This window comes from Emydura macquarii, unplaced genomic scaffold, assembly GCF_026122565.2.
Source record: "Emydura macquarii macquarii isolate MOO-44397 ecotype Brisbane River unplaced genomic scaffold, CSIRO-AGI_Emac_v2 contig_3451, whole genome shotgun sequence".
NCBI lineage: Eukaryota > Metazoa > Chordata > Testudines > Chelidae > Emydura > Emydura macquarii.
The window spans coordinates 5,660,170-5,682,005 of NW_027133588.1; the positions used below are offsets into that span (position 1 = coordinate 5,660,170).

The 21,836-nt window shown below is 40.1% G+C and overlaps 1 long non-coding RNA gene across 1 annotated transcript in view; it reads left to right on the top strand.

Annotated features, from left to right (window-relative positions):
- The window catches only part of LOC137144437 (uncharacterized), a 183,110-nt gene extending 164,433 nt beyond the window's left edge, over positions 1-18,677 (top strand). Inside the window, exons 2-3 of the long non-coding RNA XR_010917401.1 lie at positions 17,495-17,532; positions 18,505-18,677. This is a non-coding gene — a long non-coding RNA (uncharacterized lncRNA). The remainder of the gene's footprint in view (positions 1-17,494; positions 17,533-18,504) is intronic.
- Positions 18,678-21,836: the final 3,159 nt, after the last annotated feature.

Sequence of the window (21,836 nt, forward strand, 5' to 3'; positions counted from 1 at the left end):
GGCAGAGACTGAATAACCTTATAGATAGCTGTTTCTGCACACCACGGCACATAAGACAAAATACAGATACTGTATGCTTGCAGCTGCACATAGATAACAGTGGTGGGAACAAGAAGTTACCCTTGAACGTCTGGGGTACACTTTTATTGCCAAGGGGCATATTTTTACTCCGCCCCTCCTAGCACCAGATGTTGTTTTGACGACCCCAATTATTATGGTAAGAATGGAATGTAGATAAGGGTGGAAACCCAATGTAGGTAATTAGCACATCTGATAATGAGAGAGAGGTAATTAGGTGAGGGTTGTTTATGGAAGGGTATAAGTAGTCACCACTTAGACAAAGAGGTGTGCTCCATCAACACCTGACTCCGCAGGAAGTGCTGCCTGTTGGACCAGAGGATCCACTGACTCCCTGGAGGGGCCCCTGAAGAAAGCTGCTCCTGTATACAGCTTTCTGAGTAACTGCTTAGCTCTCCAGGATTAGTGAGTATGATATATTGTAGTTAATTTTAGGCTTTGTATCTAACTAGTATATTTATAGAAAACCTAGCACATTAAACCTTATTGATCTGCAAATCGGGCGTACTGTGTCTCACTGGTATCCACGCTGATCATAGAGTGTCCAGAATCAACATACTGCACTGCACCGACGGGAACTGCATTCCCATCAATGCAGCACTATGCCACTTAAGGGGGTGATTTTACTGCGTCGACTTCTGGCGACTTCTGGATCAATTGAGTGGGTCATCACTGATCACTCAGTCTATCCAGATAGGTTGATCTGATGGCGGTGACTTTGCCACCGTCAGTGTAGATGTAACCTTAGAATGTTTGTCTGTGTCTGTTGGATCTTTTTGAAGTCTGTGATTATTGGCTTACTGGTTTGTTTTATTTTTAACAAGGAAGTACTTGGGTAAGCACTTTTTAATATGCTTTGTTTGAGGAATCCACTTGCATATAATACTTGGGGGGACTGATTCATTTTCTGTATCCATTTAAGTGGCATTAATATTCTGCCTTGAACTCAGGTATAAAAGCAAACAAATTTTTAAGACTGAAACCTCTTGCATAACATCCCATCCCTCTTTACTCCTTGTTCGGTGATCTCTTAACGTGTGTAAAGGGACTGACAATGTTCTAAGGAGCTGCATATGCAATAACTTGTGCATGTCTCTCAGTCCTCAGAACTGTAATTCACGCAACTGTAAGGAGTGTACAAATCCCACTGTGCGTTGTCTAACACTAGGGATATTTGGACTTCATGCTTTCTCTTTCCATTAGGACAGATTGTGGCAACTTTTTTCCTTTGTTGCCTTTTTTTGGTAATCTCTCTGTCAGTTTCTCACTGGGGACAAAATTAAAGGAGCAACTCAAATTGTGCAGAGGGTGCTGTCGTCACTGTCATCATCACTGAAACAGTATTTTTAACTCAAAACCATAACTGAGACGGGGAAGAAGAAGAGGAGGAAGACTTTAGTGCTCACTTCCCAGGCTGCTGTTGTGTTACAGGAAAAGTTATTCAGATAGATCCCCATCTGTAAAGTAGGTAGTGCCAATTCCCTCCCTCACAGGGATATCATAAGGACAAACATGTTAAAGATTCTGAGGTCACGGTGCGTACATACTATGGCAATGGGGACCACAGAACTACGTCGGATGGATGGATGGATGCTTTCCTTGCTGAAGCATACTTGGGTCTGTTTGGCAAGAGATGGGTTGTGTCTCACTGGATAGAGGCTGTTTTAGTTCAATTGAAATTCTGACTTCAGCTTCCTGGAACCTATTCCCCTGCAATGTTTACATGAGTGATATTTCCCAGCTGGAGCAGAACTTGTGTCCACTTCTCCCACCTGCTTATTCTGCTGCTGCTGTTCTAGCCTTTTATTAATCCCCACAACTTGGTCTGTCTTCTATATGTATTGCTCCGTTTACGGCTTCTGCCACTGTCTCCCCACCATGGCTTTTGAGCCCAAAGGGCTGCTTCTCTTCTTTAAACATCATGTTAAAAAACATCCTTTGCTCTTTAGTCTACTGTGTGTGTGTGTGTGTGTGTGTGTGTGTGTGTGTGTGTGTGTAAAATGAACAGTGGGAAAAATAAAGTACATGGGACTTCTATGCCGCATATTACTCTTTCTGTGTTGGTGGTGGTGGGACCACTCCCTGTGGCAAGGGGAAGAGGTGGGAGGATCCCCACTGCTACACTGAAAACTTTATGAGGGTGAAGTCCATGCATGCATTGTGGATTCTGTGCTTTTCTCATATTACACAGTGCAATGGGGAGAGGTTGCACTGAACGAGATTCTGTTTAGTTCGCACACCAGTGTGCAAAGTGGGCAGGAGGGCTCGAGGAACCTCCCTTTTACCTTGTGCAGGGTAGCCCTTGTAAGAGCCAAGCAGAAATGCAGTCTCTGTGCTTAGGGGAAACCAGGAAATCTGTTCCTACTCCCCTGCTGCCAGCTAGCACGTGGGAGCAGACTGTACCCCATAAAGGTGTGCAGTGGCAGGCATGCTCCCTTTGTGGGCTGGGAGAGTCAAGGAGTCGCTTTACAGTATGACTCTCCCTTCTTCCTCTGGGGTGCTTCAGCTTCATGTTGCATGCTCTCTCGTGGCTCTGCACACATGGCATGATTTATCCCTTTCAGAACAATTCCCCTTCTTTATTTAAAGACCTAAGGAAGAGCAATTCAAATGCACACAGCTTAAGCCAGTGGATAATAGATAACATAGAACACCTTCCAAAGAACATTATTTGATTTGAGCTTTGGTTTAACTGGTAATATAATGTTCAGTATAATATGGTGCAGATAGGATACTTGCTGTTTCAAGGAGGCACATTTCTGGGCATACCAAACCACTCTTTCATAGCTCCAGTGGTTTTAAAATATTAGCTTTTTAAATGTGCCCCGTGTTAAATATCTAGCCTGTTGCCTAGAAAGGTGTGTTTGCACTTCTGGGTTAGGTAACGATTTAAGCACTTATAGGCTCCTACTTGTTAACTATCTTTCATTTATGTGAGTCTTTACATTTAAAATACCTTGACCTTTTAATGCTGTTTAAAAACATGTTTGCCTTTTGCCTATGTTGTAAGCAATACAGTGTGTATGTAACTTTTAAAATGGCGCATGTGACACAATTGAATACATTCCACAGTTGAGCAATAAAGTCCAGATGCTTTGTGTTTAGTACGTTGAAGTGTAACTGCATTTTTTCTTTTATTCGGTGGTTTGAGGCAAAGAAAGTAAGAATTCACTAAGTTAAGGCTTATAACTATTTCACTGAGAGAGTACATGCAAAAAGCCTTTATCTATCAAATTGACACACTTTGCAATACCAAAGACCTTCCTTTTCATAGCATATAACTTAAGCATCAATGATAAGGCCATCGAACAAGTAGCTCTTTCATTGTTATAGTGTCTTAGCATAAAAAAGAATTAAACAGTTCTGGCAGCTCCTTCTCAGTTTTCTTTTAAAATATTAATACAATATAAAGAAGGATAAACTTTATATAAATGTGTGTGAATGAGAATGGTCAACGCAATTTCAGTCATTCTCAGTTCGTGTACATTACACTGTCTTCTGTTTTTCCCCTAGCCAGTATAGAAGTAAGAGACTTAATTAATATGGTCATTATTCCCTTCAAAAAAGTCAAAATGAGATATTATCTAGTGTTACTGAACACCACATTAGAGTTGCAGACTGTAGAGGTTTTTGAGTTGAAAATACCCTATGTGACAAGCTTTTATATGCATATTAAGAAAGACCGGCTTCTCACAGGTCATCTAATTTGCTAATTACTCAGAATTCAGATCAGGTATTTGCAGTGAAATTAGCATGTGAGAGAGAACATTTTTGAAAGGGTTTTCTGATGGGAAAACCAGTCAGTTTAAACTAACATTTAAAAGCATGAAAGCAGTTTTCTGGGGTTTAGTTTTTCAGTTCCATTGTACATGGCTGCTACAAGGATCAGGGAAAAATCAAATTTTGGGAAAAAGGAAAGAGAGGATTCGGAATAGAGAGAAGAAGGATTTGCCTTGAGGATATGACATGAAAATAACAGTGCCTTTCTAGGGATTATGAAACTTCTGTCTATATCCCTAACCCTTGTGCAGGGGAAAAAAGAGAGATGGAGAAGCAGATTGCACTTCCTTAGCTGGGAGGAACAGAACAGGTCAGTGCCTTGGGATGCCCAACCCCCAGGCAGGTGAAATGGAGAATAATAGCTGGGAGAAGGAAGAATCCTTGGATAAGGGGAGAGAAGGTGATACCCAGCTTGCTCGGGTTACTAATGGGCTGTTCTCCAGAGGACTTACCCCATCAAGTTAAGCGCATGGGAATGGGATGGGCCAGCTGCTGTCCATAGTGTAAGTCTGTCTTCTGGATGAGGACTCTTTTTCCATCTCTTGTGGTTCTAGCATCTTTGTTTGGAGCCCTGACTTGGTCAGCACATTGCCAGTTTCAAAACACATCCTCGGCCATTACAGTGTTGTTGCTAATTCATGATCGTTGTTGTTGTTGAAGAAAAGATTCTGAATTTTGTTTCTTTCCAGCTGAAGAAGCAACACAGACATTGTTAGCTAACAATGCAGACATCACCCTCAGCCCGCCCGGTGCCTGGGCGAGATAAACCCCTGGATGGAAAATCTAATCCTAGGAAGACAGAGTTGATGTTGGTGGGATGAGAGAAGCACTTCGAAGAACTAGCCAAAGCTCTAACCACTCTCAGCCTTGAAGGTGTCTCCTCTCTTATGGTCTGAGTGGTGGTGTGCAGCCTGAATATTACAGGACCCCACGCTGCTCCTGCCTACCGATATAGTGACCGTGCATAGTAATGCCTTCCACCCTCTTCAGCTGCCCTGGAGGCAGTGCCTGTGCCTTTCAGCTGTGAACTTGGGCATGTCGATCCCTCTGTTCATTATAACCAGGCTCAACTGTTTCTCTGAACTTCACCTAGGAATGGAAAGGGAGGAGATGAACGACTTCCAGATAGCTCACCATTGAGTATCCCAGCTGCTACTTTACACAGGGTGACAAAAACACATCACTGCATTGTTCCTTGGTGACACTGGCTGCCCTTTGGGATACCAGATTGTAATCAAGATCCTGATCATTATACTGGGCCTCACGTAATTCAGTGACTCTTTCAGCACAACCTACCACAACTGCTGTGCTCTACTAGGTTGATGGAGTTGCTGATGCCCAGCAAGAAGCTCACAGGGGCAAAGGAAGAGGTCTTTCTCAGCTGTGAAATTGCTTTCCACCAGACAGTTCAACACAACAGATCTTGCCCCCTTCTGAATGAAATGCAAGACTGGCCTGTTTGCAAACACCTTCCTACCATCGTAACTGTAAGGAGTGGTCTATAAAGATTACTCTGAAGATAAGTTAATGAAATCTTAGAAATTCAAACAAGCTATACAACTTAAGTGGTGTATTAAGGAGATGGGAAGGAGGAAAACAAAGCACTTTGAGACTGTTTGTTGCTTTAGATTCTGAGCACCAACCAAATAATATCAACTGATGGTTGCATTACAGCTAAATAAAATCAAATATGAATGTATTTTCATTTTGTCTAAATTTTAAACTTTTTAAATCTTTTTTTCCATTTTTTGTGCGTTTTTATTTTGTTCACCTGTCTTAAAACAAGCCTCTGAGTTTGCATCCACAGCATTGTATGGAGCAAAATGGTGTGTTCAGATCATGTTATTGGATGCTAGTTTCCTGTGTGCGTGTGTGTGTGTGTGTGTGTGTGTGTGTGTGTGTGCGCGCGTGTGTGCGCGCAAATATCCATTTGCATTTACAAAAGTGACATGCATACAAACACTTCCTCACACATTTATGGACCACAACTAAAATTACATAAAACCAAGTCTACAAAAAGTTATTCAGTGGCCATCTCATGACCACAATTCACACTCAAGCATACGTGCATACATATGGTAAGTTGTATTCATAGCTAATACAGTTTTAAGAGCTTTTAAACATTTAGACACTAGATGATTGTTCTCTTGAGCTGTGTTCTACTGAAAAAGAATCACATCACATACAGATCAGAAAAAAATTATTTGCTTGCAAACCTCGGTGAAAAATTGCCAAACATTATGGTCAGTTGTATCTCTTGAATCAGTTATTCCTCCTGTCCCCCTGTGTTGGATCACCACTGCACCTTAAAACAAAAAACAAAAACAAGAAAGATGGTGGCTCTTCAGTAGAATGGAGAAAAAAGTGGGCAGTTAAACTATTCATCACTATGGTACTTGCTAATGATTTCTGTGTAATAACGCTAATGAGTAGTGGAGAGTAGAACTGTACATACCCACGATAAATTGCTTCCAGATCTGGTAATTGCCACATTTTTGGCATTCTGCCAAATTGGTACTGAATTATTATGTTGTGGCCTCACATTATATCTTTTCTATATGGAAGACTTCCTTCCCATCTTGGGTGACAGCAACATGGAGAGGATAAATCATGCCTAGATTAAATACATTAGCTAATATTAGCAGCAGTGACTATGATAGGTTGGCAGTGAATTAGACATCCCTTGCAACACTCCATCTACCTCTGACTTTCTTTTTTCTCTTTTTCTGGGTATCTTCCTACATGGTGTTACCCTGACTTTGGCATGTTTGTTTGTATTGTGTCGAAAACCAACACTACGAAGTAAACACTCACTGTATCGATCCTTTGGATCCTGTCAGCCTCGGAAGTGATGCTTGAGTCTTTGGTGCATGGCAGAAAGCATGCCTCGTGTGTTGGAGAGGACCTTATGGAGGATGAAGGGACAAATGCCAGAAAATTCAGAGTTCACCTTCAGTTCAGATAGGCCCAGAAGAATTACATTTGTGGGAACCCCAAAAGCAGAATTTAACCCAGTGTTTACTTTTAACTCTCCTTCCATTCGGCTGACATCTAATAACCAGGAAAGGACTGGAAAGAGTGGCTCTTCTTTTAGGCAAGAGAAAAGTGAAGAGACCTGGGGAGGTTTTACCTCACTTATGTGAGCTCTTCCTACATGTATAATTTAACACCATGGTCTATGTATAATTTACCATGGAATAAACCTAACGTTTGAATTGCCACAAGTGGAACACTTCAGCTTACAAAGGTAGATTACTTTCTGCTCTTGATGCAGAAATTCAGTTTCTTAAATAAAATAAACCTCTTTCCGTGCACTTGCAAATGCTACTGAAACCCAAAGGCAGTGGTTGCTTGACCTACGCGTCATTCCAGTAGTGGCTGACAGGATCAATGTGCAGGTGTTTTGTAATGAATATCTACATCACAACTGAGTACTCACTTTGGTCCCGCAAACTGAGCCAGTTATCAATAGCTCTTTTAACAGAGTGTCCTAAGTCTGCTTTCTAAGCAGCACTGTATTTCCATCAGAATACAGGCTTCTGCCTCCAAGAGCTTATCGTCCAGCCAGAGAGACGGATCAAAGAGAACAGATGGAAACGATACTGCAGTGCAGCTCTCGGGAGAGCAGATCCAATGTTCACTTTTTTTGTGTTGCATTTTTGTTTTTAGGAAGATCGCTATTTTTTACTGTTGGGAGCAGGTAGGTCCAGAGCAGAGATGAGTGAACTGCTGGAGAGGAGAGGAGAGGCAAGATGGGTTTTGGTGTACGTGGGGAAGGAAAGCTGTTCTAGGCACTATGGGTGGCATGGAAATAATGCTTGCTAGGAGACTTTGGCCCAGATGATCAGCTCATGTAATTAAGATTAGGGTCTACCAAGTTGGATGGAGCTACGCTGCTTTACTTCAGCTGTGGAGTTGGCCCAAAGGGAACACTAAGGAGCAAGGAGGAGAGGAACACATTTCACAAACTTCTTAAGCCCTTTGCTAGGTATTGACTTTTCAGTTTTCATGCACAGTGCTCCTCCTATTCTAATGTACTGACAGATCATGTTCCTTAGTAGTGACCTTAAATTGGCACTGCCAAATACCCAAAATCAGAGTTGTTCCATCCTCTCCACTCCTTTCTGACGTAAGGGTGTCTGCAACCCAACTGCTAGTGACACAGAGAATACGGAAATAGAAGCAAACGTTTATTTAAGGTTCCCTTGTAAAGGAAAAATGAACCTGGAACAAGATGAAGGGATAATTCATGATGATTGCTGTTGATCAGACCCACAGTCTCTCTTGCTGTTCTGCAAAAAGTTTCCTTCCTACTTGTTTGCTGGTCTCCAGTGCTTCTTAAATAGAAAAAAATTGCCAGATCATTTTGGGTCAATCTGTGGTCTGGTCAAAACACTGATTGGGGGAAATTTGGAATTGTTCATGTGCTGCCTGTCAATGGTCCTTGCTTTGACTTCTTGGTTTAGCTCTTGCTTCCAAGACCTGAGTCCTGGTCTCCGTATTTTCCTGTAACAGTTGATGCCTCACTTACATCCGCTATGGTCTTTACAGTACTTTAGATATCTGTGATATCACCAATGGTGGAAGAAACACAGAAGAAAAATGAACATGGGTCATGGCAGCTTAGTGAAGGGGAGGAATTTTTCTTTAAAATGACTTTTTATTTTTTTTTAAAGTGAAGTTCTAGAAAATGCACAGGCTCAGTGGAAGCAGGAGGTGTGTAAAATAACTAAATATGAAAATAATTTCTCATACCTGTGTAGGCCAAGTACTCTTCACTACGACTCATCACACTAAATTCTCCTTGAAGTCAACGGTTCTGCTGAACTGGAAGCTGAACAGAATTAGGCCATGTATGAAGTATAAAAGCTGGCAGTAATTGTAATGCTCAGGTTTGGAGGTTTGTGTGTGTGTTTCTTCTTCTCACTGTGTGCTGGGGAGAGGGCTAAAGAAAACTTTCAGTGATGTATATTTTTCAAATAGATTACAAAATGAATGCCCTATTCTGCATCTTTTGTGCACCCAGAATTCCCAGCGAACCATTTAGGAGCCTGGACCTGCAAGTCCTTTTTAATATGAGTATTCCTAAGTTATTCGAGTAATCCATTGACTTCCTAGAGCATGAGGGGGTAAATATAAGACTTGACATCTGTGGTGCCTATTAGTATGAGTGAAAGTTTGCAGTGACAGGCTATTGCCTTTTAAAACTATACCTATATTTCCCAATTTGGGATATTAACCAAGTTTTAGTATTTTATTTACTTTGGAGCATTTAGTTATCCTTTCCAAGGACAGGCTGTTGAGTGGAAAGCCATATGTTAGATTCCACATAAAGAAAACAGAGTAACAACATTATGTGTACATTGGTTTGAACATTACATGAATGCAGTACCAAGTGAGTAAATTTCAGGTTTGAGTTCATTACCCTCATTAGATTGATAGGTTCTAGAAATATTGCCTCATGGAATTAAGAAGAAACTAGTAACCAATATCTTTGAAGGACATCTAAGTGGTTTGAGTTGCCTTTTCCACAGTGGTCTCTGGCAGAATGTTACTCTGGTTGCTCAATGATGGCTGGTTTGTAGTAAAATGAAATGAGACTTTTTAATCTGGCATCTTCACACTTCTTTTCAAAAACATTTATACATGAATTGGTAGGGGAGAATGTTTTGCATGCAAAGAAAATCCCAGACCATATGTCTTGGATTGGCCAATCATATGCCCAAGGATCTGATTCGGTTGCAGTTTGGTTTTAGGTTAACATCATTTTGGAGTAGATTTACAAACTGATCTTAGTGTGAAGTATTCATTATTCAATGTTCTGGCCTGAATTAATTATCTTAATTATGGCTTTTCTCCCTATGTTGTTGTTTAGGTGGCCTACAGAGTACAAATCTTTAGCCTAATCGAAACATTTCATTTGTGTTTCAGCCTGTGGGTGTCTGTATCTTTCTTAGACTGGGGAGAGCTACAGAGATGTAGTTGGGAATTGCAATCACAGCAGTTAGTATGAATGTTCTGAATAGCTAACAATAGGTGGTCGAGAGGGGAGGAATGCTGCTTTTCAGAGGAGGGAGAGGAGGACAGTGAAGAAATGACCTTGAACCTTTAATGTGAAGTGTTGCTGCATGTAGTAAGTGTGAGAATAAGGGCTGTAAACTGTCAATTCATAAATAATTTGGAAATAGAATGCAAATGAAAATCCAGAAGTAAAGAATTTGTTTTAATTGGAGATCTTTTTAGTTTAACAAAACACTTTTAAAATATACGAATGTCATGGACATTATACCAGCCGCACAAAATTATCACAGAGTTTCTGTCACCATGATGGTAGATACTGACGACACTGATATTTTGCTTGCCCAACCAAATTCCATCCTTTCTGGTTGCAGTGTTTCCACCAATTTGAAAAATGTTGCCAGTTTGAAAGAGATTTCCTGTACGTCAAATGCCAAATCCCAACAGAACTGGTAAAAACCTTAAAACTGGTAGAAACTTCAAAGTGCAGTGTGTGTGGGGGGGGGGGAATAGAGGGAACAGGGAAACCCAGAACTCACCTGTGAAAAGTTACTCTTCAGGAGTTGATAGAAATTTGCATTGCTGACACATCATCCGTAAAGTGCAATGTATGTCTGGGTCTGTACTGTAAAATTGTACTTGCCTGTTGCCCAGAGCAAGGAATTTAGGTGGACAAACTAAATATTGGTGTTTTTCATTATCAGTTGTCATGGTGAAGCACGGGTGAGCAAATTGTGTTTGGCTAGTAAACTCTGACAACTTGATAAGGTTGGTATAATGTCCATGACATTACAATGTTTTATAGTATAGACATAATGAAATGTATTATACATGTGCATATGTATTATATATGTACACATAAGACTCTATTGACAAGTATGCCTTTTGTCTGATGAGTATTGCTATGGTACTCCCTGTTCTTGATGTAGATTGCATAGGGAATACCCTGGTGATGCTGATGACTTGCAAACTACAGTTGTAAAATTTTTAATTATGGTAAAATGAAACCAATCCATTTCTCACAGGCTTTTACATTCTCTTCATAATATGCTGTTTCTTGTTTAGTGCACTGTAATGTGTATATTCTAGTTCTTTACTTAGAGTCAGTGGAACATCTTGCTGACGCTCTTCCATTAACCTTGCCTGGATGGAGCTAATGGTGATGTCGTGTAATATTTTGCTATTGATTCCCTCCTTTCCCTTCTCAAATTGCTAAGTCAACATGCAGGGGTAAATAGTTATTTTAAAAAGACCTGTTAGGATTAAAAACTATAGCTAAAGGGTGCTGACAATTTCCCACTTATTTTACCCTTTTGGCAGTAAGATGTTGTTGCCACAGTTTAACCTCCAGCTGGGAAGAGTGGCAAGAAACACCCTTTTTGATCTATTTGCAGCATAGAAAGTGCAGGCAAGCCAACAGGCCGGCTTTATTGATGGCTTTATGCAGCACATTGTGTTAATCAGTTTTCCGAAATTAAAGTGACCGTTGCTGAATTACATGTTTTAATGAAGTAGCAGATCAAACCCACAGGCCCTTTTGCTGGAATTTACTCTAAGTGCAGTATTAGATTTTATGTTGTAATTGTGATATCAGCTATTAAACTAGTTGGTGGTTTCTCTTTCCCCCATTTCTGCTATTCATCCTAGACTGCCTCCAAAGATATCTGTATAAATACTCACTGTGACCTGTAATGGTAGGGTAGGAAAAAAGAACACTTAGCCTGGGAGACTGGAAATACCTTCCCTCTGTCATTTGCTCTGTGCAGGTGCAAGAGCAAGATTTCTTCCACCCCTCCTGGCCACAACTTGCAATTCACCATGGCTGAAATCCCCTGGACCGTTGGACTCTCTGCAGACTCTCTACAGCTTTCAAAGCAAACAAAAGAGTGGCTAAAATGAGTGCGGCCGTGTAAGATGCAAAGTGATATGTTTGTCTACTGGGCCTTCTCCAAGCTGTGGAGGAAAAAATAGAACAAGATTGGTTTTTCCATGTTTTTTCCCTATAGCGCAAAAAGGACTTCACGACAGAGATGTCTTCTCTAATCTTTTCTATCTAGTCTGTATTTTCTGCTTCCCCCTCCTACTTTCTGTCTGTTTCGAAGCCTCTCTCCTTTGACAGACCACCAGTTTTATTCTCTAGCTCCCTGTTTAGCCCACGTGAGTGTCTAGCTAGTGTCCCAGCCCCAGCTAATACATTAGAGTTTGAATAAATATATAACAGCAGGTAGCAAGTGACTGGTGACAGTGTGACATATTGACTTAATATCTTGTGTAATGTGATATGAAGGATGCGCCTTTTGGTGTGTATTTTATTTTAATTATTTTTGCTGGGTGTCTTAGGCAGGCACTTGTAGGCAGTTCTGAATAATTGTCTGAAATCATTAACATGTTTATTAAATAAGAAAGCAGAGTGCATTATCTAGTGAATCAATTATGGAAATGCACAAAAAGCATAAGAGATTAGTCTTTAACTGTTGCTGAACTGCATCCATTTTACTAAATTATAGATGAAAGTGTTTTCTGCCTGTGTGTGCGCCTATGTGGTGGTAGTCTCAATGTTACCCCCTTAGAGCTTAAAGTAACAGCAATGAATTGGTGATATTGTGCAGGAAGAGGGCATTCCTGTTGTACAATAACAAACATCAGTGTGTTTACGTCCTTTCTATGGAGAGCTAACAGATGGTCTGGAGTGAAGAACAAAAGTAATCTCATCTGAAGGGTCTGGATGTTATGATAAACTGACAGGGAAACTCCAGCAATTTATTCTCTCGTCTGGATGCTGGGAAACAAATCTCCAGAAAATCTAGGACTCTAGCTTTGTTAGCAATATGTTCTCTTTTGGGTCACTTATGATAAAAATGCTGCCTGAAAACCTACCTGTCCTCAAACTTAAAAGTTTCTTGATTGCTGTGCACTCAGAAAATTCAACCTCTTCATTTAAAGCCAAAGTACATGGCAGGTTTGTAAGGGACCACGTGGAGTTGGAGAAATACAACTACCGTACTGCCACCTACCTCCATTGCATCTGTACTCCAGAGATGAGAAGATGGTCTTTTTGGATAAGAGGCTGGTCTTTTGGGGACTCCAAAGGTTGCAGTCTGACTTCCTGCTTTTCTGCAGATTTCCTGTGAACTGGGGCAAATCACTTAATTTCTCTCTGCCTCAGTTTCTCAATCTATGAAATGGGAAGAATGATACGTCCGTACCGCACAGGTGTCTATGTGGAGATAGACAGCTTCATGCTTGTGAGGCGCTCGTTGGGTACAGTGATGGGGGCGTTGCAAAAGCTTAAAAGGCAGACAGGTTCATGACAGGTCTGCTCTTCTTCAATGACTGTGACAGGTCATCGAGTCCTTGGACTGGAGCAGGGGCTGTTGCTCCCCTGCTTTCTCAGCGGTCACCAGTGGGAGGAGGTGAAGGAAACCTTTCTCCTCCTGACAACCTACTATTTTGCTGATGGTATCTCATGCTCCCTACAACTGTGCCTGTCAGCTTTTGTCTCTGTGGCTATATGCAGGGTTGTGGAATCTGGATCTGTGTACTCCTGGATGCAGTAGCAGCATTAGCCCCACCCACAAAGTACCGTCAGCAGAGGCTTACAGAGAACTGATGCAGAACACTCATCTGCCCGGGGTCAGAGTTGCAGAGTCCACTTCAAGTGCCCGTTTTGCAGCCACCTGTTCACACCCAATCCTCAGAAAGAGGAACTGCCTCAGGGACTTTCTGCAGTCCCTAGTCCCAAAGTGAATTTTACCCTCCGAGCAAGTGAACTCAGTTCATTTCCATTGCTTTTACTCCTTGCCCAGCACTGAATGCAGGTTTCCATTTGGTTTGTGTAACAATTTTATGTGGGTACCTCAGTTGGTAGTTGTGGCCGATATAGCCACATACAACTCTCTCACAAACTGAATGGGATGGTTTGGCACATCAGATCCTGTTACTAATTCAAGGTTGTCTCCAGCTCTTGGAGGCAAAGAGTTTTTTTCCTCTCTCTCTTCTTTTTTTTTTTTTTCCCCTCTTTGTCCCCCAATCCTGAGAGCTTGCACGTTGGGGAGCAGACTCGTGTCCTGGGCTGTCTTGAAGGGATGTGCCCTACAATGGCAAGGGCATTATGCGAAGCATTGCCAAAGTTAACGTGGCATAAAATCAACAGCGATGGTGCATAGCTTAGAAAGAACTGCAAAGTTCATGTTGCTGTGTTACTCCGCTTTAAGATCAGAATGGTGTATTGTAGGACAGGGAAGAGCGTTTAAGTAGGTCTAAAATGGTTCCTGTCTGTTAAAAGAACGTCTCACGGTGGTGTCTGTGGTGCTAGGGAACTTTACTGTCCTAGCTGGAGAGAGTAATGATCTTAACGTGTCTGACTGTAATATCTTTTGGCTTCTGCTGAAATTTTACCTGTGAAATTCTCACTTAAAAGCAGTCCGTTTCTTGGAATTCCCAATACTTAAGTAACAGAACCTTAAGCACATCATGCTTATTAATTGTCAAGATTTAGATCAATCATAACAGAGCTAACAGACATGTCTGGTTGAGTTGAAAAATGAGGATGGAAAAGCTAACAGATATCACTCAGCGTGAAGAGATGCCAGAAGAGGTGACAAATGTGGCTGGACGTTCTAAGGGGAAGATGGGGGTTCTCTGGAAAACACAGCTCCAGATGCTCAGTGGTGGCCCCAGGGAAGCAATATTAAACCTTGTAGCTATTTAGAATAATGACAGAATATGTCAAATGAACAGGCTGAAGATTGTCATATGACAATGGAGGAATTTATTTTGTAAATGGGGAAAAGACAAATTTGTAAGTGAGAAGTAAATGAGATGACAAGATAAGAGGAAGGGTTGTGGTAGTGGAGGGAGTGCTGTTAACAGTCAGGGTTTTGTCTTCATTTTGTTTTAAAATCAACCAAGACACAATGCCATTAGAAATGGTGCGTTTGTGTATGTGTCTGTAACTGTGGCCTTATTTGAGGTCATGCTTCACTCCACCATTTACAGAAGAGTGAAGGGCTGGCTAGGCCCTTGAGCCTACTGGAAGCTCCTGGGAGCAGACTTCTCTATCCATGCAGAGGTTTGGGACGAGAAATGTTCCAACATGAGGGCATTAGCTTAGGACCTGGGAGGCATGTGTTCGGTTCCCTGTTTCACCCGAGGCTTAACCTCTCTGTGCACTAGCTCCCCAGCTGTAAAATGGGGTGATAGCACTTCCCTATCTTACAGGATGTTTTTGAGGGCAAATACATGAAAGACTGTAAAGCACTCAGATCCTATGGTAATGGTGGCCATGTGAGTCCCTTAGGTAGATGCACAACTCATTGCAGGATAGGAGCCAATTTATTGACAACTTCAGATAATCACATTCAAATATCCTTTTAAAGTGTTTTGGATTATGAATACTGGAATACTTAAAACTCCTTATTTAATGTTTATATCATCCTCTGCCTAGGAAGTTAAAGTAGGTGGGTTAGTTGCATTTATGTTTGTAAATGGTGCTTTCTGTGTGCTAGCACAATACCCCTGAGTTTGCATTTTCAGTACCTACAATGGTTTTTCATCCAGATGTTAAAAAATAATAATGAAAATATTTATACTCCTAGTGAGTATGATAAAACAGCCCCCCACTCTCCGCACGCAGTAGTTTTCATATCAAAACCTGAAATTTGAGCCTAGACCATTAAAAAGCCATTTTAAAAATAATCAGATATTTTAATATAGTCATGCAAATGAATATACTTCAGACAGTGGTACTGCAGTCTGGTGTTTTTGTAAACGTTGTTTCAGAAAGTCTGTATTACACCCCACCCCTCCTTTATGCTATAAATACGTCTTTGTGAGGAAGCTGAAAATTTGGCTATAATATTTTAAAACTGGCTATAACTTTTTGATACGGCACTTGGCTTTCAAGATGAAAGGATTTACTCCTAGAATTGACACTTCTCTGATGTGATTAAAACAGATGAGTGTACTGTAAATAGGATGTGTTGTGTATGAAGGTAGGTGCAGTTTGAGCAGAAGGTTTCTCTGTGAAAAACAGCTTTTATTGACAAGCAGGTTGTCACAATTTTCAGTAGTGCCTTCTTTCATTTATTATTCATTATGGGAGATTAAATAGTGTAGTTCAGGCGTAAGCTGGCAGCAGATGCTAATAAGCTGTAACCCCTGAGAAAATAAGAAACCAATGAAAATATCGAGGGTGTGATGGGAAATGCTGGAAATATATTCTTTAGAAAATATCAAAGTTCTGTCTATTTCATCCTTTCTTTGTTTGCCTGCCTGTCTGTTATATTTACCCTTGTAGTTGGATCAGACATACATAAGGGACAGCTTGTGTGTGTGCAATATACTGCTTAATGTATGTTGCTACCACTGCCCTCTGGAGAATGGAATATCAGACCAGCCCATGTTGTCTAATAATGACTGGCCCATGTAATAATACCTCGTGACTACATTTAACATTCCCCATTAGCTCATTTGGGTGGACCTGAGTTTTTTGGAGTGGCAGACTAGTTTTTTTTCCCTCTGCTGTTGATTGCGGGGTCCATAGGCCATGGTGTTCGGTATAAATAATGACTGTGAAGTCCTGTGTGGCCACAGATTTGTTGCAGTCTCTGTGTGCATGTAGATAGATATATTTATAGAAGAATCACTGCAAATGTGAGAAATAAGCCTTTGAAGTGTCAAGCCAAATATTCTGGGGGGAATAAAAGATTGCTTGTCTACATCAGAAGCTTGCATTTCATGTAGAGCTATCTCATTTTGCCCAAAACATTTCCCCATGGGTTAGGAGAGCTGAAAATAATAATGGGGGGGGAAGCAGCAAACATCTTCCGTGAATTGTTTTTGTGTTTTATCTTACAGTTTATTTCTTTCCACCAGCCCTTTTCCCCTCATTTATTTCCCTCCCTGCCCTACAACAAAACCCAGTAGTCAGAAAGGCAGAGCTGTGTTGCTCCCCACCCTTAGCCAATACCGTTGCAGGTCATGTGCCTGTAAGAAATGGGTCACGAGGAAGGGTAAGGCTCTTGACTTTTTCTGGAGAGTGAGCATATCAGATCCCCAAAGTGCTTAGCGTTCAAGTATTGGGTCACAGTGAGGAGATGTCCAGTATGGTTACAAGTTTCCTTGTAAGTTGTCAGCACAGCTGCTGTTACCATGAAACCAGCCAAACCCTAATATTTAGTTTTGTTGGTTTGCGGTTGGAAAAGAGAAGGGAAATGTAGGAACTTGAGGGCGGGGGGGGGGGGCTGAACTTTTTTAGACTGCCTCCATTAAGGCATCCTCCATGATTTCTGGGTAATCACAGATATAAACCAAGATACGGTGCTGACAGTGATTTGCATTCAGAGCAAAATGTAATAGATTAAGATGGCTCCTGAAATTAACTCTTTAGTTGATTGTAATGTTTTCTACAGAGTATAGCAATTCAGGGAGTGGAAAAGGTGGTAATTCTCATCAAGAATGGTTTCAGAACATCTCCTTCAGGGAGGAGGCCATTTTTGCAGATTTTGCTGAAGGGCCTTTTAAAAATTTCTAGTAAATATTGTAAAGGAAGACCAGTGTTTTGTGTATAGATGTGTTCAAAATGTAACTCTCTACCTTCTCCACTGTATTTGTACAGCGCCTGCCATGATTCGCCCCCAATCCTGAGTGAAGCGTGTAAGTACTGCTGCAATACAAATTAATAGTAGTAATGTGCAGGATCTGCAGAGTATAACACCACAGCAAAGTCCTTCAAAAACAGAAATCTGCAAATAGTTTGTGGTGATGTTATGAAGCTCTTTTTATTATCTTGGCCATAGACAATTTGCCATTTCTTAGGTGACCCATATCAGTCCTCTGATTTTGTCCATCCCTTTTTGTGATTAATGAAGAGTGCATCATGAACCAAATGACTTTTTTATAAAAGAAATAAAAACCACAAGTTATTTCATCAAAAAATATAATGGATATACTTCTGTCGCTCATTCCATAGGCATGTTGCATTGATGCAAGGTTACATGCTAAGAGGTACAATCCATTGAATGAGCATTTCTGACATGAGGTGCTAAGTCCCCCCGAGTAGCTTGATATAAACAATACGTTAAATTTAGCCAGGCGAAGAATTCACCAGTTTGCTTAGCAATGTATTCAAAGTCCATTATTTCAGATCAACTGTTGGCCATTAAGTGTGTGATTGTTTTTATCCTGTTCTTACAGGGTATTGGCACAATGACTGCAGTTATTAAGATTCTTGTTTACTATTCAGTGGATTTAATGATCTTACATTTACATTAGAAATCATATGTCATTATCCATTGCTTAATCATGTTCAATCCACATCATGGGTATTTTTATATAAGCCCATTACTCCACTAACTTAATATAATGTAAATTGTTTGTGTGAGCAAGAGTATGGAATTAAGAAAACGTTTAAATGCTCTAATGGAGTTTCATTTTGCTTAAAACTTAGTGAGAATAAGTGTTTAATCTCGTCGTATAACTTGCATGTTTGGAATGGGCTTGCACTTTGGCATTTGAATTGACTTGCGCTGCTGTAGGTAAATGTTAGCATGCAGCAGGCACTGCAGGCAGAGAAACTGGCTGCCCAAAACAGGCATTTTTCAAATGTGCTGCTTTGGTTCTGAATAGGAGGCTGAGACGAGGGGTTCTCTGAGAACTTCAGCAATCGTAAAGAAGCGAGTAGCAATAGATGACAGAGTGCCTATTGGTTAACAGCATTTGGCCGAATATCAAGACCATAATGGAAAGTAAAACTTGTTGTTAAATTACAGCCTATTTTATATTGAAATATGTTAAGAATTTTTTTTAATTATAGGATATTAAAGCTTCAAAAAATAAAGTTCTTCAAAGATAGTTTGAGTGAAATAACTACAGACTTAGCTGAGCCCCAGCTTCATTAAAATTGTTCAAACAGCCGATGGACCCTTAATAAATTTTGTTCAAAGACAGAGATCTTTGAAAACTCTCTTAGCTTTGATACTCCCTAATTGGATGTTGCTATCTCTGCTAATGTTGACCAGCAGATTGCATCCATGATAAGAGATTGCCTAATCCCCTTGTCCTGAAACTAGCGAAATCCCAAGGTTGTAAAGGACCATTTTGAAAGCCCTTTGAATCAATACGTTACAGGAGACAAGCATAAACAAATATTTTGTTTAATAAGGATAAGTGTATGAAACTTGTTTTGGGGATTAAATCACAAATGTTCTAACAGTAACAAATCATCAATGAGGGCAAAGGTACCTAAATTATTTATAGTAAATTCTATGTGCTCATCTGATAAGAATCATTAGCATTAAATGTGATATGTTAATCACAGATAGCTTTTTTGATTTTCTTTCGCTACTCTTTTTTGTGATATAATTACTGATGCTGTTTTTTCTCAAAAGGTGAGAGATTTTTCCCCTACAAAATAAAATCAATAACCAATTTTAAAAAGAGTATCACCTTGTTGGGAGCTATCAATAGCGCAGAAACCATGGAGAAGCATGGACAGTTAGTATTTAGTTTCATAAATTGCGGTGTACAAGGCAGAGCCATGATGGGGGTTGCATTATATCATCCACAGGAGCAAAAATCAGGTGAATTATTCCTTTCTTGAAGATTCTCTTCTGTCTCCATCATTTGCAATACAAGAGCATTTTGCAGTATTTTCAAGATCTACTGTTTGATTTTGGGAGCTGTTACTTTCAGGACCAACATCTGCCAATTATCCTTTCAATGGCCACAAGCGCAGCAGAGACAATAACTTTTAAAGGCTTTTGAAAATTTTATCCTCAATCCACATGCAGGCAGCTACCTAACTTTCACAAGTGGTCAGAACAGATCCCTAGAGACTAGTGTAGCTGACTTTTCCCCTTTGCCTCATGTGTGCGCATGTTATAAAACAGGTGTTCTTACAATTCCAGAAAGGATCCTGCAACTCTGATTGCTTCATCTGAGCCCTCCTGTGCAGTTGTGGATCCAGCTTAGATCCAGAAAAGGAATGGGCTTATTTTTCAGTTCTGATTTGGAAGAAGCCAAAATCCTTTGAGAACTTTTTTCTGTGTGACGTAAGCTCAAGATGGTGGAAATATTGTAAAAACAGTGGATTTCTTCCATTTGGCTCTGAAATTTTGCAAGAACAATTTATAGATCTTAATCACTGTTGAGGTCTAATCCTGACTTTGCACTCCATCAACCGCCAAACCCTAGGCTTGATCAGAATTTGGATATGACCATAATCTCCTTGGCATTCCTTCAGTTACTATTTGATACTTATTTTTCAGTAATGGATATATTAAATCTCTGTTCTCAAATGCCAAATTCCACAACATTTTCTCATGTGTGAAGTCCCATCCAGTCTTTAACCAGCCAATCATCCTATACACCTCAGAATATGTACTCAAAATTGTGTGAAATAATTTTAGGATTTTTTGTTTGTTTTTCATGATTGTGAGAGATGTGATTTTTCAGGGACTGCATGAAATTTAACAGGTGAAGATGTGCAGAAATTCCCCATCATTTGAATGAGAAAATACACTTGGGACTTTGTCTGCTCGTAGCTGAGCTCCTTAGTGCTATCATTAGCATTAACGTTTGACCTTAGGCACTTTGATATTGAGAGAGGTTGTTTAATACAAAAGATTAACAAGAAGCCCTGTGACTTGCATATGTAAATATAAAATATTATAATATTTTGGGTTGAAATTTACTCCTGCATCCAGCACAGAAGTTTTATGTAGGCCTTTAGTCATCTGTTTAGACGGTTCAGTTAAAGTGAATTAAACTCTTTAGAACGCTCTCCCCATCTCTTTAGATAACTGGAGAGATGGGGATAAAAGGACAACTTGTTTATCTCCATCTCTCCCCATCTCTTCCACAAGGAGATAAATTGTCACTTCATTCTTCTGAAGGAGTTTCTTCATGTTTAAGATGGGAGGATTATCCGGAGCTGAAGAAAAAAGAATGGATTCTCATTATTTCCACAAAGATTTGTTAAAGTGCTAAATGTATGTTTTGATTTTATGCCCAGCTGGAAAGTCATTTAGTGTTAGAGACGTACGAATTCTCAGATTATTCATTGTATCGTTTTAACCCATTTTAATTCATAATGCTAAGTGATGTTAAAAAAAACTTTAAAAGGTGAATATTAATTTTGCCTGATAGCCTCGTTAGCTTTTCTACCCCATTCATTAACATCACAAATGAGTTTGCTCTGTGCTCCAAATATTTTTCATGCTTCTATCCTTTAATGTCTACTGATATATGTACAAATCATGAAGCCAAAACCTGTTTTAAAGCTACTTACCTTAGGGCAATGTGCTCTGAAGGTCAGCCTAGTACTTCTTGTAACACCATCACTTGAAGTTCCCCCATTGTTGATCATTTAACTAACATCCTGGAGTGATTCTTTCGTTGGATTGTGGGATTTGCGGGATTCTGCTTGAATGTGTAAAAATAAAATTAGGATTCAATGAATGTATCTGTGGAGATTCTCCTAATTTCAAAAAATAATTGTAAAAAACCTTATGTCTTGATAGAGCTTGGGGCTTGTTCATGACAACCCTAATTATATTGATACACAAGAGGAAGTGAGGAGTTTTGTGGTTCATGTAGAGGTGTGGGAGATAGGAGATCTGGATTCTGTTCCCACCTGTGTCACAGGCTTCCTATGTTACCATGGACAAGTCACGTAATCCCTCTATCCCTGATATGTCAGTTAATTAACGTTTGCAAAGTGCTTTGAGATCCTATGATAGAAAGTACTATGTAAGCCCAAAGTGGTGGTAGTGGTGTTAATGAAGACGATAGGGTTTAATGGACAAATAATGAAATAATTTGTGAAACGTCAAAAGTCTACAATGTTAAATCAGATTAAAATGAAAACAAAATTGCTGTCCCTATAGATTATTTCCAGAAACTTAATCAAAGGGAAAAATAGGTATAACTATATAGGTTTGGTACATTATACTTGTTTT